The sequence below is a fragment of the Eschrichtius robustus genome, chromosome 11, assembly GCF_028021215.1.
Source record: "Eschrichtius robustus isolate mEscRob2 chromosome 11, mEscRob2.pri, whole genome shotgun sequence".
Classification (NCBI taxonomy): Eukaryota; Metazoa; Chordata; class Mammalia; order Artiodactyla; family Eschrichtiidae; genus Eschrichtius; species Eschrichtius robustus.
This window is the reverse complement of record NC_090834.1, coordinates 21,908,877-21,923,349: the sequence shown is the minus strand read 5'-3', so window position 1 is coordinate 21,923,349 and position 14,473 is coordinate 21,908,877. Positions and strand designations below refer to the sequence as shown.

At 35.9% G+C, this 14,473-nt stretch overlaps 1 protein-coding gene across 5 annotated transcripts in view; it reads left to right on the top strand.

Moving 5' to 3' along the window:
• Positions 1-14,473, top strand: part of ARHGAP20 (Rho GTPase activating protein 20) — a 138,144-nt gene that overhangs the window by 56,524 nt on the left and 67,147 nt on the right. The gene's annotated exons all lie outside the window — the stretch shown is intronic.

The window sequence follows — 14,473 nt, the reverse complement described above, 5'->3', positions numbered from 1 at the left end:
CTTACGGTAGTGTCCTCTGTGTTTCACTCTTCCCTTCCATATAGCTATTCTGTTTGCTTATTTAATGTTTATGTTTTCCTTGCTCTTTAAATATTAGCATCATTGATATAAAATTGTTGTTCTCACTATATCACTTATGCTGCCTGTTCTAATCAGCATTTTGATGATAATTTAAAAGTTCTTCTTTGTATATTTCTTAGCCTCACTCACTTTGTTTATCCAGCCATTCATTGATGTATCCTATACGCCCTTATTTTAGCTTAGTTCATTTTGATCCTGGTATTATCACTATCACTAAGTTCTGTTTTAATAGCAAGTCAGAATTCAGACTGTATAATATGAACTATGTGATGTGTCATTTAATCATCGATGTTAATTTGGAAGTGGAAATAATAGCACATATTGTGCACAGCCACATCATACACAGTTTTCTTTGGTAATTTGAATGTGATTTTACCTAGATGATGACTATTGAAATGTAATAGTACTTTTTCATGTTTTATCCCATCAATAAGACAGATAATTGCTTTAGACTAGATTTCCTGAAAATGTGCTTTTAATGTCTGAGATGTTTGAGATAGTCATGAATATTTAATGGACAGATTGGTATTGTTGAATAAGATAGAATTTTTATGTTGGTAGTGTCTTGTTTTGTGTTTTTGGCCACACAGCTTGTGGGCTCTTAGTTCCATGGCCAGGGATCAAACCCCAGCAGTGCAAGTGTAGAGTCCTAACCACTGAACCATCAGGGAATTTCCTTGGTAGTGGTTTTTTGTAGCTTCATTTCAGTAGTTATTTCTTTTTGTTCTAAATTACTTCTGGACAAATTTATTCTCTAAGACTCACCAGGGTTACCTTTACACAGGCAATATAGAGATTCCTAACCTGATATAGCATCATAACCAGGTAGGGTACAATAGATGCTAGAACTTGAGTGCTAGGTTAATGAGTTGGGCTTACTCTTTAGACAGTGTACATGGCATGCATTGATAATATACATCAGGAAGATTAATATGATAGAAGGAGGAAGTAAGTAGTATAGATTGAAGAAGTGAGAACAAGGAAGTAGCAAATCCAGTTAAGGAATTTATTACAAACTATAGGAGAGTTTATGAGGATCTAGACTAAGGAAATTATCTTTTTTAGTTAGAATGCCCTTAAACATAAGATGTGATTATATGTGGGGAACAAAAGAGAGAGGAATCAAAAGTAACAATAGGACCTTTATACATTGCTGGTGGGATTGTAAAATAATACAGCCACTGTGGAAAACTGTTTGGTTGTTCCTCAATAACTTAAACATAGAATTACCATATGATCCAACAATTCCACTCCTGGGTATATACTCAAAAGAAAAAAAAAGATGTTCAAACAAAAATATGCACATAAAGTTTTGTAATAGCACTATTCACTATAGCCATAAGGTGGAAACAGCCCAAATGTCCATCAACTAATGAATGGATAAACAAATATGGTATATTCATACAATGGAGTATTATTCATCAATAAAAAGGAATGAAGTACTAATTCATGCTACAATATCGATGAACCTTGAAAACATTATGCTAAGTGAAAGAAACCAGACATGAAAGGCCACATATTATATGGTATAAAATATTCAGAATAGGCAAATCCATAGAAACAGGAAGAGGTTACTAGTTGCCAGAGACTGGATGGAGTGGGGAGTGTGGAATGACTGTTTAATAGGTACAGCTTTTCCTTTGGGATGATGAAAATATTCAGGAACTAGGTTGTCGTGATAGTTGTACAACATTGTGAATATACTAAATGCCACTGAATTATACATTTTAAAATGGTTAAAATGATAAATTTTATTTTATGTGTATTTTACCATAATTTTAAAAAATAACTTAAAATTAAGCTTTTTTATTTAATTTTAAAAAAGAGTAGCACTAGGACAAGAATCACCAACTTAAATGCTTTCAGGTCCCTGGGAGGTGCAGGAAACAGAGTAAAGAATTAGCAAGAGAAGGAATGTGGTGAACTGAACAATCAAAATCACGTTTTTGAAACCTCTGTGTGGGCCAAATAAAACATGACTGTGGGTTATGGTTTTCAACCTCTGTTACAGATTGAACAGAGCAACAATGACAGGTGATGTCAAGCAGATAGCTGACAGTAGAACTAGACTCATGATTCCATAAAGGTTAGGAAGAGGATAAATCTAAATTGTTTATCTCATAAGTTCACCATTTAGCGCGATGCCAAACCAACACATATAGAGGCTCACCAGGCATTTGTTGGATGAAAAATAAATTAAAAATAAGTAAGTAAATAAAGGCTGGGCAGTACATCTGTATTCCTTTTCTTAGTCAATTCTATCTCCATCTACCCGCCCCCACAGCTAATCAATTTGCAAATTTTAACAATCTTTATTTTTAATATCTCTTGAATATGTTTTTTCCTATATTTTCTATCCTTTTCTCACTGCCAACTCAGGTCCATGACACTTCTTGACTTAGATTACTGCAATAAATTCCTGAAGATCTCCCTTCCTCTAAGCTTGCCTTCCTCTAGTCTCTTCAACATATTGCAAAACACAGTGTCCTGCTTAAAATCTTTTAGTGCTTTCAGATAAAGGCTAAATGTGCTAGGAGAGACATCTCTAATATGGCCCCTTCCTCGTCTGCTGCTGCTCTTCTTCAGGCCTTCGTCACTCCAGCATTTCTGAACTTCCACAGTTCCTGAAGCACACCATGCATATTATGTTTGGCATGCTCTTCTTTCTGTAAAGAATGCCCTTCAGCCTTCATCGTTCTGTCCATCCTTTAAGACTTCAATTCTTCCAAGAAACTTTCCTAACCAATTTAGTCTCAGATAGGACCTCCTATTTATGTTCCTCCCTGTGCCCTCAATATGCTACATTTTTTTATTGCACTTACCTCACTGGTTTATCAGTGTTTACTGTCTGATTCCCCTATCACATTGCTAGCTCCTTGAGGCTAGGGACCACATCTATCTCCAGTGCCTGGTGCATGGCAACCACCTAGCAAAGGCAACCCTTATCACTACTACGAATAACTAATTTATTATATGGTGATCATATACTCAATATATGTTAAATGAGGATATTTAAGAGGTACGAGGTAGGATGTAAGTGCCAGATATATGAGATACCAATCAAGGATTCAATTGAGAGAAAATTTTCATGGAAGAGATGGTATTTGGAATGAGCAGTGACCAAGTGCTAGGCTTTGAGGTTATCAAGATCCTATCTAGTACTTGTGACAACAATCACTAATTGATTACCACGTATAAACATAGACATTTCCAAGAATCATTCTGAATTTTAGTTTATTTTCTTTTGTAATTTAAGATCAAGCAACACTACCTCTAAAACTGTACCTAAAAGTTGACTCACTTTTACAATGAGCCTTAGTAATAAATATTTTTTAAGGCTATTTTATTTTATTTTTCTATGCAGCATGTTCTTATTAGTTATCTGTCTTACACATATTAGTGTATATATGTCAATCCCAATCTCCCAATTCCTCCAACCACCCCACCACCACCCCCTACTTTCCCCCTTCATGTCCATATGTTTGTTCTCTACATCTGTGTCTCTATTTCTGCCTTGCAAACTGGTTCATCTATACCATTTTTCTGGATTCCACATATATGCGTTAATATATGATATTTGATTTTCTCTTTCTGACTTACTTCACTCTGTATGACACTCTATAGGTCCATCCACGTCTCTACAAATGACCCAATTTTGTTCCCTTTTATGCCTGAGTAATATTCCACTGTATATATGTACCACATCTTCCTTATACATTAGTCTGTTGATGGGCATTTAGGTTGCTTCCGTGACCTGGCTATTGTAAATAGTGCTGAAGTGAACATTGGGGTGCATGTGTCTTTTTGAATTATGGTTTTCTCTGGGTATATGCCCAGTAGTAGGATTGCTGGGTCATATGGTAGTTCTATTTTTAGTTTTTTAAGGAACCTCCATACTGTTCTCCATACTGTCTGTATCAATTTACATTCCCACGAACAGTGCAAGAGGGTTCTCTTTTCTCCACACCCTCTCCAGCATTTGTTTATAGATTTTCTGATGATGGGTATTCTAACTGGTGTGAGGTGATACCTCATTGTAGTTTTGATTTGCATTTCTCTAATGATTAGTGATGTTGAGAAACTTTTCATGTGCCTCTTGGCCATCTGTATGTCTTTGGAGAAATGTCTATTTAGGTCTTCTGCCCATTTTTTTGGTTGGGTTGGTTTTTTTTTTATATTGAGCTACATGAGCTGTTTATATATTTTGGAGATTAATCCTTTGTCTGTTGATTCATTTGCAAATATTTTCTCCCATTCTGAGGGTTGTCTTTTCATCTTGTTTATAGTTTCCTCTGCTGTGCAAAAGCTTTTAAGTTTAATTAGGCCCCATTTGTGTATTTCTGTTTGAATTTCCATTACTCTAGGAGGTGGGTCAAAAAAGATCTTGCTGTGATTTATGTCAGAGTGTTTTTCCTATGTTTTTCTCTAAGAGTTTTATAGTGTTTGGCCTTAATTTAAGTCATTAATCCATTTTGAGTTTATTTTTGTGTATGGTGTTAGGGAATGTTCTAATTTCATTCTTTTACACGTAGCTGTCCAGTTTTCCCAGCACCACTGATTGAAGAGACTGTCTTTTCTCCATTGTATATCCTTGCCTCCTTCGTCATAGATTAGTTGGCCACAGGTGCATGGGTTTATCTCTAGGCTTTCTATCCTGTTCCATTGATCTATATTTCTGTTTTTGTGCCAGTACCATATTGTCTTGATTACTGTAGCTTTGTAGTATAGTCTAAAGTCAGGGTGTCTGATTCCTCCAGCTCCATTTTTTTCCCTCAAGATTGTTTTGGCTATTCAGGGTCTTTTGTGTCTCCATACAAATTTAAGATTTTTTCTTCTAGTTCTGTAAAAAATGCCATTGGTAATTTGATAGGGATTGCATTGAACCTGTAAATTGCTTTTGGTAGTATAGTCATTTTCACAATATTGATTCTTCCAGTCTAAGAGCATGGTATATCTCTCCATCTGTTTGTGTCATCTTTGATTTCTTTCATCAGTGTCTTATAGTTTTCTAAGTACAGGTCTTTTGCCTCCTTAGGTAGGTTTTTTCCTAGGTATTTTATTCTTTTTGTTGCAATGGTGAAGGGGACTGTTTCCTTAATTTCTGTTTCTGATCTTTCGTTGCTAGTGTATAAGAATGCAAGAGATTTCTGTGTATTAATTTTGAATCCTGCAAGTTTACCAAATTCATTGATTAGCTCTAGTAGTTTTCTGGTGTCATCTTTAGGATTCTATATGTATAGTATCATGTCATCTGCAAACAATGAGAGTTTTACTTCTTCTTTTCCAATTTGTATTCCTTTTATTTCTTTCTCTTCCCTGATTGCCGCGGCTAGGACTTCCAAAACCATGTTGAATTAGAGTGGTGAGAGAGGACATCCTTGTCTTATTCCTGATCTTAGAGGAAATGCTTTCAGTTTTTCACCATTGAGAAAGATGTTTGCTGTGGGTTTGTCGTATATGGGCTTTATTATTTGAGTTAGGTTCCCTCTATGCCCACTTTCTGGAGAGCTTTTATCATAAATGGGTGTTGAATTTTGTCAAAAGCTCTTTCTGCATCTATTGAGATGATTATATGGTTTTTATTCTTCAATTTGTTAATATGGTTTATCACATTGTTTGATTTGCATATATTGAAGAATCCTTGCATCCCTGGGATAAATCCCACTTGATCATGGTGTATGATCCTTTTAATGTGTTGCTGGATTCTGTTTGCTAATATTTTGTTGAGGATTTTCGCATATACATTCATCAGTGATATTGGCCTGTAATTTTCTTTTTTGTGTGATATCTTTGTCTGGTTTTGGTATCAGGGTGATGGTGGCCTCATAGAATGAGTTTGGGAGTGTTCCTTCCTCTGCAATTTTTGGGAAGAGTTTGAGAAGGATGGGTGTTAGCTCTTCTCTAAATGTTTGATAGAATTCACCTGTGAAGCCATCTGATCCTGGACTTTTGTTTGTTGGAAGATTTTTCATCACGGTTTCAATTTCATTACTTGTGATTGGTCTGTTCATATTTTCTATTTCTTCCTGGTTTAGCCTTGGAAGCTTATACCTTTCTAAGAACTTGTCCATTTCTTCCAGGTTGTCCATTTTATTGGCATAGAGTTGCATGTGGTAGTGTCTTAGGATGCTTTGTATTTCTGCAGTGTCCATTGCAGTGTCTCGTTTTTCATTTCGAATTTTCTTGATTTGAGTCCTCTCCCTCTTTTTCTTGGTGAGTGGCTAAAGGTTTATCAATTTTGTTTATCTTTTCAAAGAACCAGCTTTTAGTTTTATTGATTGTTGCTATTGTTTTCTTTTTTCTATTTCATTTATTTCTGCTCTGTTTATGATTTCTTTCCTTCTATTAACCTTGGATTTTGTTTGTTCTTCTTTCTCTAGTTCCTTTAGATGTAAGGTTAGATTGTTTATTTGAGCTCTTTCTTGTTTCTTGAGGTAGGATTGTATTGCTATACACTTCCCTCTTAGAACTGCTTTTGCTGCATCCCATAGGTTTTGGTTCATCATGTTTTTCTTGTCATTTGTCTCTAGGTATTTTTTTATTTTCTCTTTGATTTCTTCAGTGATCTCTTGGTTATTTAGTAACGTGTTGTTTAGCCTCCATGGTTTGTGTTTTTTCCCTGTAATTTATTTCTAATCTCAGCGTGGTCGGAAAAGATGCTTGATATGATTTCAGTTTTCTTAAATTTACTGAGGCTTTATTTGTGACCCAAGATGTGATCTATCCTGGAGAATGCTCCATGTGCACTTGAGAAGAAAGTGTAATCTGCTGTTTTCGGTTGGAATGTCCTATAAATATCAATTAAATCTATCTGGTCTATTGTGTCATTTAAAGCTTGTGTTTCCTTATTAATTTTCTGTCTGGATGATCTGTCCATTGGTGTAAGTGAGGTGTCAAAGTCCCCCACTATTATTGTGTTACTGTCGATTTCCTTTTTTATAGCTGTTAGCAGTTGCCTTATGTATTCAGGTGCTCCTTTGTTGGGTGCCTATATATTTATAATTGTTATATCTTCTTCTTGGATCGATTCCTTGATCATTATGTAAGTTTCCTTCCTTGTCTCTTGTAACATTCTTTATTTTAAAGTCTATTTTATCTGATATGAGTATTGCTATTCCAGCTTTCTTTTGATTTCCATTTTAATGGAATATCTTTTTCCATCCCCTCACCTTCAGTCTGTATGTGTCCCTAGGTCTGAAGTGGGTCTCTTGTAGACAGCATATATATGGGTCATGTTTTTGTATCCATTCAGCGAGCCTGTTTCTTTTGGTTGGAGCATTTGGTCCATTTGCATTTAAGGTAATTATCGATATGTATGTTCCTATTACCATTTTCTTAATTGTTTTGGGTTTCTTTTTGTAGGTCCTTTTCTCCTCTTGTGTTTCCCACTTAGAAAAGTTCCTTTAACATTTGTTGTAGAGCTGGTTTGGTGGTGCTGAATTCTCTTAGCTTTTACTCGTCTGTAAAGCTTTTGATAACTCCGTCGAATCTGAATGAGATCCTTTCTGGTAGAGTAATCTTGGTTGTAGGTTCTTCCCTTTCATCACTTTAAATATATCGTGCCACTCTGTTTTGGCTTGTAGAGTTTCTGCTGAGAAATCAGCTGTTAACCTTATGGGAGTTCCCTTGTATGTTATTTGTCATTTTTCCCTTGTTGCTGTTAGTAATTTTTCTTTGTCTTTAATTTTTGTCAACTTGATTACTATGTGTCTCGGCCTGTTTCTCCTTGGGTGTATCCTGCCTGGGACTCTCTGCATTTCCTGAGCTTCGGTGGCTATTTCTTTTCTCATGTTAGGGAAGTTTTTGACTATAATCTCTTCAAATATTTTCTCAGGTCCTTTCTCTCTCTCTTCTCCTTCTGGGACCCCTATAATGCAAATGTTGGTGCGTTTAATGTTGTCCCAGTGGTCTCATAGGCTGTCTTCATTTCTTTTCATTCTTTTTTTCTTTATTCCGTTCGGCGGCAGTGAATTCCTCCATTCTGTCTTCCAGGTCACTTATCCGTTCTTCTGCCTCAGTTTTTCTGCTATTGATTACTTCTAGTGTATTTTTCATTTCAGTTATTGTATTGTTCATCTCTGTTTGTTTGCTCTTTAATTATTCTAGGTGTTTGTTCTTTAATTGTTCTAGGTCTTCCTTAAACATTTCTCACATCTTCTCAATCTTTGCCTCCATTCTTTTTCCGAGGTCCTGGATCATCTTCACTATCAGTATTCTGAATCCTTTTTCTGGAAGGTTGCCTATCTCCACTTCATTTAATTGTTTTTCTGGCGTTTTGTTCCTTCATATGGTACATAGCCCTCTGCCTTTTCATTTTGCCTCTTTTTCTGTGAATGTTGTTTTCGTTCCACAGGCTGCAGGATTGTAGTTATTTTTGCTTCTGCTGTCTGCCCTCTCGTGGATGAGGCTATCTAAGAGGCTTGTGCATGCTTTCTGATGGGAGGGACTGGTGGTGGGTAGAGCTGGGTGTTGCTCTGGTAGGCAGAGCTCAGTAAAACTTAAGTCTGCTTGTCTGCTGTTGGGTGGGGCTGAGTTCCCTCCCTGTTGGTTGTTTGGCCTGAGGTGACACAGCACTGGAGGCTACAGGCTCTTTGGTGTGGCTAATGGTGGACTCTAGGAGGGCTCATGCCAAGGAGTACTTCCCAGAACTTCTGCTGCTACTGTCTTTGTCCCCGCGGTGAGCCACAGCCACCCCCGCCTCTGCAGGAAACCCTCCAACACTAGCAGGTAGGTCTGGTTCAGTCTCCTGTGGCGTCACTGCTCCTTTCCCCGGGTCCTGATGCGCACACTACTTTGTGTACCCTCTGAGAGTAGAGTCTCTGTTTCCCCCAGTCCTGTCCAAGTCCTGCAATCAAATCCCACTAGCCTTCAATGTCTGATTCTCTGGGAATTCCTCCTCCCATCGCCAGACCCCCAGGTTGGGAAGCCTGACGTGAGGCTCAGAACCTTCACTCCAGTGGGTGGATTTCTGTGGTATAATTGTTCTCCAGTTTATGAGTCACCCACCCAGCAGTTATTGGATTTGATTTTATTGTGATTGCGCCCCTCCTACTGTCTCATTGCAGCTTCTCCTTTGTCTTTGGATCTGGGTATCTTTTTTGGTGAGTTCCAGTGTCTTCCTGTCGATGATTGTTCAGCAGTTAGTTGTGATTCTGGTGGTCTCACAAGAGGGAGTGAGCACACGTCCTTCTACTCCGCCATCTTGAACCAATCTCCTTAGTAATAAATATTAAGAGGTATTACTGTGGCCCAGTTTCATGTAAGCTATTATCTAGTTTTAGTGAAAAATGATTAAGGTCCTAAAACTCCTTTTTGCCTTTCTGAAGTGGCTTCACAAACCTATTTGAAAATGGAATGTTAATACATAAGATGCAGGCAGCAGGTTAATTCTTAGACTCTGATTGTATTTGTTAGATCATTTTAGAGCTTTGTTAATTATAACTTGTAAAACCTAATCAAGCTATATTAAGAGGCTAAATAGAAGGTTATCATCTTGCCCTCCTTCCCATTTCCATACTCAAAGAGACTAAAATAAACACATCTACATTGCACTCGGGATAAAAAATAAACAGTTCAGAGTCACATAATTGAGAAATACATTTTTAAGTAGGAAACACTGATTAAGATTGCAGTTTTAAAAAAACAAAGGTTGTTTGTGTTTTTGTTTCCTTCTACAAAAGATTTTTTTCTTTTTAAATTATGTGAGTACTGAGATGTTTATTTTTACTGTAGAGTGCTGTCAGAATGTTGGGGTTTTTTTTTAACCAATGCTTAGCTTGCTAAAATCACGAGGCGTCTCTTGCCATACTTATATGTAGACCTTTAAAATGAAAGACTGTAGACATGTACATTGATAAATCTACACTGAAAAAGCAAGATTTTTAACTTCACTGTGAGTTATCCCCCACACCATCATCAAATCTACTTATTTGAAAGTATTATTGTGAGATGGAAAATGAATTATTATGTACTAAAATCCTTTGGAATTGCTTGAAAACACAAACCATTTTTGAAATAACCTAATTAACCTTTAGTCGATGCTAACCCCAAGCCAAAAAAAAAAAAAAATTCTTTTTAACTCCCTAATTACTTCAGATTAGTCTTTATTTATAAGCATTTAAATGTTTTAGAAGTAATATTTCAACTAGGGTCAGCAAACTATGGCCCGGAGAGGCTGCCTGTTTTTATAAATAAAGTTTTTTTGGATCATAGCCACACCTGTTCCTTTAGGTATTATCTATGGCTAATTTTGCCATACAATGGCTAGTTGAATATTTGACAACAGAGATCACCATATGGATGGCCTACAAAGCCTAAACTATTTACTATCAGACCCTCTGAGTAATAGTTTGAGGATCCCTGGTTTAAACGATACTACTATCTAATGGTTTATCATTGTAATCAGAAAGCAGTTATTCATTGAATACATAAAGCCAAAATGCAAAAAATGATTTTCCCCTTGCAAAATTTTCCTGCCAGGCAATTAAGAAACTAGAGCTATGTAAAATGCTGTTAGCCATTTCTTCATTCATTCATTGCTTGCTAGCCTTGTCCTTGCTCCGTTTTCACAAGAGTAAGTTAAATTTTATTCTTGTTTTCTATAAATTTGAAAATCACTACATAATACAAGATGCTATTATGCCTCCTCCTATTCCCCCACCCCAGAAGATTTTGAAATAGGAAGGATTTTTCTCTGTGATGGTGGATCTGGGTCTTTCTCTCTGTTTAATTCCAATCTATAATATTAAACATAGTAACTCCATTTCCCTTTTATTTCTGAGGACTTCAGTTGATTTATTTGCCTTGTTATTCACTTCTGCATCTCTGCAAATTATATATAGTATGTGCTTAATTAGTAATTAGTGAGCATAACAGAATTCACTTATTTGGAATGGTAACTATAGCTCAAAAAACACAGGAAATGATGGAACAAATCTTAAAAGTTCACTTTACCTTTAGAAATAAATGCTATTTATACTTAGTTTAAAAACACAGTTGTAGAATTTTAGAATGTTAGAACCAGTGTTAGAGAGTCGGAAGAGAACAGTAGTTTTCAAACTTCAGCGTGCATTAGAATAATCTGAGTGGCTTGTTAAAATACAAAATGCTCAGGCAACCCTCCAGAGTTTCTGATTCAGTAAGTCTGAGGTGGCCCTGAGAATCTGCATTTTTAAGAAGTCCCTAGTTGTTGCTGATGCTACTTGTGGGGAAACCACACTTTAAGAACAACTGTAATAGAGGAAGGGATGGCTGATTACTCAGATATTACCTCAGAGAGTTATCACGATAGTGTGTGGTTCTCAGCCCTTTAGTATACCCAGGAGAGATCAGACACTGATACCCATACTATTCAAATCCAAGAAACATAGATAAGCCAGAATCTCCATTTATTGCAGCTGCCATGTGAACCAGATACTTGGGATGACAGAGCATGGTCTCTTATACCCTATACTTTGATGGAGACCCTGACAAATTCTTGTTCTTTGAGCTTCTTTAAAAATTAGACTAATACAAGAAATATCTCTTAGTTCTTGTCATTATTGTTATTACTGTTGCTTGGATTTTACACTGGCTTGTTTCCCTGAGGCCACTTTCATGTATGCTTATCCTTGCCTTTATAAACTATACTTTAGGATACGGTTGTTTTCACAGAGTTTCCCTCTCATCAGTAATCTTATTGTTTTCTTTTTAATTTTCTATTGACGCATAGTTGATGTATAATATTATGTAAGTTACAGGTGTACAATATAGTGATTCATAATTTTTAAAGGTTATTATCCACTTACAGTTATTATAAAATATTGGCTATATTCCTTTGTTTTACAGTATATCCTTATATCATATTTTATACATAATATCATGTACCTCTTAATTCCCTACCCCTATGTTGCCATTCTCACCTTCCCTCTCCCCACTGGTAACCACTAGTTTGTTCTTTGTATCTGTGAGTATGCTTCTTTTTAATTATATTCACTAGTTTGCTGTATTTTTTAGATTCCGCATATAAGTGATATCATACAGTATTTGTCTTTCTCTGTCTGATTTATTTCAATTTACATGATACCCTTCAAGTCATTCGATGTTGATGCAGATGGCAAAATTTCATTCTTTTTTATGGCTGAATAGTATTCCATTGTGTATATATATATACCACATCTTCTTGTATCCATTCATCTGTTGATGGACACTTAGGTTGCTTTCATATCTTGGCTATTGTAAATAATGCTGCTGTGAACATTGGGGTGCGTGTATCTTTCGAATTAGTGTTTTTCATTTTTTTTGGATATATAACCAGGAGTAGAATTCCTTGGTCAAATGGTAGTTCTATTTTTAGCTTTTTGAGAAACCTCCATAATGTTTTCTACAGTGACCGCACCAATTTACATTCCTACCAATGGTATATGAGGATTTCCTTTTCTCCACATCCTCGCCAACATTTGTTACTTGTGTTCTTATTGATGATAGCCATTCTGACAGGTGTGAGGTGATACCTCATTGTGGTTTTGATTTGCATTTACCTGATGATTAGCGATGTTGAGCATCTTTTCATGTGCCTTTTGGCATTTGTGTGTCCTCTTTGGAGAAATGTCTGTTCAGGTCTTCTGACCATTTTTTAATCAGGTTATTTGTTTTTTGTTGTATGAGCTGTTTATATATATTGGATATTAAGCCCCTTATCAGTCATATCATTTACAAATATTCTCTCCCATTCAGTAAGCTGTCTTTTTGTTTTGTCAGTGGTGTCCTTTGCTGTGCAAAAGATTTTAAGTTTAATTAGGTCCCATTTGCTTATGTTTGCTTCTATTTTGTTTGCTTTAGGAGATGGATCCAAAAAATTATTGCTACAATTTATGTCAAAGAGAGTTCTGCTTATGTTTTCTTCTAGTAGTTTTATGGTTTCCAATCTTACATTTAGGTTTTTAATCCATTTTAAATTTATTTTGTATATCAGTGTTAGAGAATGTTCTAGTTTCATTCTTCTACATGTAGCTGTCCAGTTTTCCCAGCACAACTTATTGAAGAGACTGTCTTTTCTCCATTGTATATTCTTGCTTCCTTTGTAATGGATTAATTGACCAAATACATTATTATTGACCAATACATTATTAATTAATAATTAATTAATCTGGTCTCTCCAGTTCCATTCATCTATGTGTACCTTTTTATACCAGTATCGTACTGTTTTGATTACTGTGGCTTTGTAGGATAATCTGAAGTCAGGGATCATGATTCCTCCAGCTCTCTTCTTTTTTCTTAAGATTGTTTTGACTGTACAAGGCCTTTTGTGTTTCCATACAAATTTTTAAATTATTTGTTCTAGTTCTGTGAAAAATGTCCTTGGTGTTTTGATAGGGATTGCATTGAATCTATAGATTGCCTTGGGAAGCATGGTCATTTTAACAATATTGATTCTTTCAATCTAAGAACATGATATATCTTTCCATCTGTGTCATCTTTAATTTCTTTCATCAAGGTCTTACAGTTTTCAGAGTACAGGTCTTTCGCCTCCTGAGGTAGGTTTATTCCTAGTATTTTATTCTTTTTGCTGTGATGGTAAATGGGATTGTTTCCTTAATTCCTTTTTCTGATTTTTCATTGTTAGTGTATAGGAATGCCAGAGATTTCTGTGCATTAATTTTGTATCCTACAACCTTACCAAATTCATTGATTAGTTCTAGTAGTTTTCTGGTGGCGTTTTTAGGATCAAAGAACAAGAATTTGTCAGGGTCTCCATCAAAGTATAGGGTATAAGAGACCATGCTCTGTCATCCCAAGTATCTGGTTCACATGGCAGCTGCAATAAATGGAGATTCTGGCTTATCTATGTTTCTTGGATTTGAATAGTATGGGTATCAGTGTCTGATCTCTCCTGGGTATACTAAAGGGCTGAGAACCACACACTATCGTGATAACTCTCTGAGGTAATATCTGAGTAATCAGCCATCCCTTCCTCTATTACAGTTGTTACCATCGGTTTTTGGATCATTGTGCTTTTGTTTTCATTTGTCTCTAGGTATTTTTTGATTTCCTCTTTGATTTCTTCAGTGATCCATTGGTTGGTTAGTAGTGTATTGTTTAGCCTCCACATGTGTATGATTTTTGCATTTTTTTTCTTGTAATTGGTTTCAGTCTCATAGCATTGTGACCAGAAAAGATGCTTGATCTGATTTCAATTTTCTTAAATTTACCAAGCCTTGTTTTGTAGCCTAGCATGTGATTTATCCTGGAGAACATTCTGTGTGCACTTGAAAAGAACATGTATTCTGCTGCTTTCAGATAGAATGTTTTACATGCATCAATTAAGTTCTTCTGCTCTAATGTGTCATTTAAGGCTAGTGTTTCCTTATTGATTTTCTTTCTGGATGATTTGTCCATTGATATAAATGGTGTG